Here is a 4,051-nt window from a genome sequence, read left to right on the forward strand (position 1 = left end):
AGAATTATTCAATTACAGTGTTCTGAAAGTGCATTGTCCTCTATTCTGCACTTTAGATGAATGACTGCTTAGTTGCCACTGGTGGTGGCACTGTATCGATACTTTTAAAAACGAGTATTGTATCCGGATACAACGTTTCAGTATCAATACTTTTTTGAATATCGATACTTTTGACAACCCTACCTTCAATAAAGTGTTATAAAATATAGTTGGTAATTTAACAATATACAAACACATTTGCGAAATAAATTGATAAGAATAAAGAAAAAAAATGGTGCAATAATATCGCATATTGCAATATTTAGCCCCCTTGAATAATCGCAGGGGAAATTACTCAACCGCGACAGTCCTATGCTATACCAGCAGGACCACAGCTTTATAGCTGTAATTCTTTTATTTTTATTTTATTTTATTTTCTATTTGAAAATACACAAACTACATAAATAATCTTATGGGCTACAATGGAAGACTGCACAGCTGGTGTCTCATTTATAAGCAAATCAGAAAGAACCGATTTAAACATTATTTCTAAGGAGTTTTAACCTGTCTGGGTTTCTGATTACATCTGCACCCTGCAGGAAACTGTTTAGGAAACCTGAATTACAAACTGCAGGACTAAAGGTCATGCCCCCATTTTTTTCTGGTCTGTAAGTCTAAAAACATGTGTTAGAGGAAGTCATGTAGCTGACAAGTGTTTCCAAAGCACATACACAGCATTTATGAAAGTACTGATTCATTTGCCTTTAAGCCGGGCGTACACTGTAGGATTTTTTGCCCTTTTCGGACCGGTTCTTCAGTCGTGCGAGAATTGTTTCCATCGCCCCAGTTTCAGCCTCATCGTGCATCCTGCGTCATGTAATGTACAGAGGCGGCGAGGGGCGATTAGCCTCTCATAACCACAAAAATGTTTGAAATTCAGTTGACCGTCCTACTGTTGAAACAAAGCTACCTCGGCCACTGCGCATGTGCAAACAAGGTAGTTCTTCTTATTCTTTCAGATTGACGAGTCCGGCCAGCGCCATCTCTCGGGGCCGAGTCTGACGTGGTTTTTTTGACGTGCAGTGTGAGCAGGTAGATTAAAATCCAGCTGGCCCACATGTTATGCCTACAACGGCTTCAGCTCCATTGGGAACATTTTCCTCAGAGTTTGGTTATGCGTTTGTTTGAAACTCTGACAACTCAGCCCAAAGCAAATTTATGAGGTCAGTCACTGATGATGGGCTACATGGCCCTGATTTATGGTGTCTGCTCTAATTCCTGCTGTATCAGTTTGAGGTCAGGGGTCAATGTCTTCCACAGAACACTTGCTCATTCATGGCAGAGGTCTCCAGCCCCCTGTCCTGCAGCGGTTAGATGCGTCCCTATTCCAACGCACTGAAATTAAATTGCTGACTTACCTCCTCACCATGTCATCAAATTCTGCAGAGGCCAGGTTATAATCCGGTCATTTGTTTTGGTGCAACAAGATGCATTTAAACATTGGATGGGACCTCTAAAGATATACGGTAATGTGGTGGATTCATGTCAGAATTAAAGGGCCAATCCAGTCTGTACCTGCAGATACGATACAGCATAGATTTGGAAAGAAAAGGCTCAGTACGCTGCATCAAGAGATTATTTAATGGGAGCTCAGAGCTTGGTTCCCCAAACCGGGGGTCGGGATCCACAGTGGATCAAAAGGCAACAAGTGCAGGGTTCAGGAGATGGTTTTCACAATCCTTTTAATTTAATGCCTGAGGTATATGGAGGGCCATAAAGATGAATATCTCATGAAATACATTTATGTAAAAAGAATCAAACAGATGTAACATTTATCAGTTAATTAATTCAATTAGTTAACAACTCAAACAATATATGTACCATTAAATTGTAAAATGCAAAGTTAAACTAATGTTCCAATTAGAAAAAATAAATATGGTTAGAAAGATGAAAATAAAATATTACTTGTTATTCAAAACAAAGGAAAAACTAATTTGAATATATAGATATAGCAAGAACATTTTTTATGTATTTAAGGAGGTTTAGCAGTCTGTTGCATTGTCACTTTTGGGATCACAGGGAATGTTTGTGACATGTGGGCATGTTTTGGGAAGCCCAACATCAGTCCAACATCAGAAAAAAACATCAGAAAAGCATTGAATTAACTATAATAATCCCTAAACTACACTAATATATCTGGCTAAATGAATTCAGAAGATGCCATTTTTGATTGCAATGTTCAAAATCCAGACTTGTGCATTGGATTAAAGAAGAAAATGTTGTTTGTCATGCCAGAAAACACATCTATGTGGCCTTTATGTACCTGCTTAAGTGTCAAACTCTGTCATTATTACTGAAGGAAATGAAAGCAGGGAAATGGCTGCAGTTTGTGATATATGTCAATCAAAGAGCCTTACAGAAAAGACTGCAAGAAAAGCAAGACACCAAACACAATAGACTGACGGCAGGAACCTAATATGCTAGGAAAGGTTCTAGAATGACATTGGATGCAGGTGAGCAAATCAACGGGATTGAAAACAGCTGTGGAGGTGAGTAAACAGGCAGAGAAGATAAACTAGACTCCAAGAAACTACAAATCAAGGGGAAAATGACAAACACTGAGCTAAGAGAAAGTAATTCCTAACCACAACAAAAAGAACACAGCAAATAGACAAAGAAAATGACCAGAAAACCACGAAACCTTTAAACAATAATAAAGAACGTAGAAGTTATCAAAACACAAACACATATGGAAAGCAAAAACCCAAAAAACAAAGGATCATAACAGACCTTTTCTGTGGGTAATCCCACGGTAAAAACTGTGGGCATACATTCAATATAAACCTTCAAATCCAACAGGCCTCAAATGTTGTAGAAAGTCACCTGGAAATCATCCCAGGGTTAATGTTTGGAAAAATGTCACACATCGGTTATGTCTATAGCAAACTCACTACAGCAAGTCAGGTAAACAAACTGCATGTGAGAAAAAGTTTTAGTTACAAATTTTTTTGTAAGAAGGTGGAAAAAAGTCTGTGCAGATATTTTTTTATTGCAGTAAAAGAAAGTGTTTTCTTTGCTTTTCTTCTATAAAAGAAAAAATCCCCAATCTTGATATAATTAAGTGCTTATCCCCTTGGATGATAACATATTTTGCGTATGCAATTGACTGTTATTATGCATAAAATTGCTCTGTAGCTTCAAGCAAAAGAGTTTGACTGAAACTTCTGCTCCTAAACCACATCTGATGGTATCGGTTTGTTGATGAAAACGTATAATGCTACTTACTGAAATAATGTAAATATATAAACACTTTTCTTTGAAGAACTAATTAAAGCCTGCACCTTTTTTTAACCATTTCTTTTAACTGAGCTCTAAGTTGTTTACTCACTGCATTCTTCTTTTGTGGCTTCTGTTTAACTTGAGTTTTCACGTAACTAAAAAGATGGAGAGGTCTTATTAAACTCTTTCTTTGATGCTCATATTTCTGAAAGTTACTCATTTACTTCATGTTAAGTGAGACGCAGCGTTTGATTCAAGCTAAAGATAATAAGATTAGCAAAAGTAACTAAAAGCAGGCCAGAAAAATGTGTTTACATAAACTGAAATAGAGCTTCGACCAAAAAGAAACACAAAAAATGCAAATGAAAGCTGGTAGATTATAATCAATAGATGTATTTCAGCTGACCTGTTAAATATTAAACACCACTTTGTCAAAATCATGTGAATGTAGTGAGGGATTTTAAGGCTTAAGAAAAATGTCACATATTTTACTTACCTACCTGATGTTATACGACTCCTGCAGTGCATTTAAATACCCTTCTGGCCACTAAAAGGGCCTGATCTTCAGAGAGTTTAAGGGTCTTACCACACTGCATCAATTCATGGGTAGAGGATATGCAAATGTAGACATAAACCAAGTACAAAGCATTTTTCTGAACCTGAAGCTCAACTGGGAACAGTTTTTGCATCTTTTTGGTACTTCGGAAAGTGAGGTGCAAACAGACATAGGGCCGGATTTATCAAGATCCAATTTTGCGTGCAGTAATCTGCGCTCGCAAACTGGAATTTTGCG

The 4,051-nt window shown here is 37.3% G+C and overlaps 1 protein-coding gene across 1 annotated transcript in view; it reads left to right on the top strand.

Moving 5' to 3' along the window:
• Window positions 1-4,051, top strand: part of hmcn1 (hemicentin 1) — a 175,905-nt gene that overhangs the window by 21,819 nt on the left and 150,035 nt on the right. The window lies entirely within an intron of this gene.

This window comes from Cyprinodon variegatus, unplaced genomic scaffold, assembly GCF_000732505.1.
Source record: "Cyprinodon variegatus isolate N-32 unplaced genomic scaffold, C_variegatus-1.0 Scaffold138, whole genome shotgun sequence".
Lineage (NCBI taxonomy): Eukaryota > Metazoa > Chordata > Actinopteri > Cyprinodontiformes > Cyprinodontidae > Cyprinodon > Cyprinodon variegatus.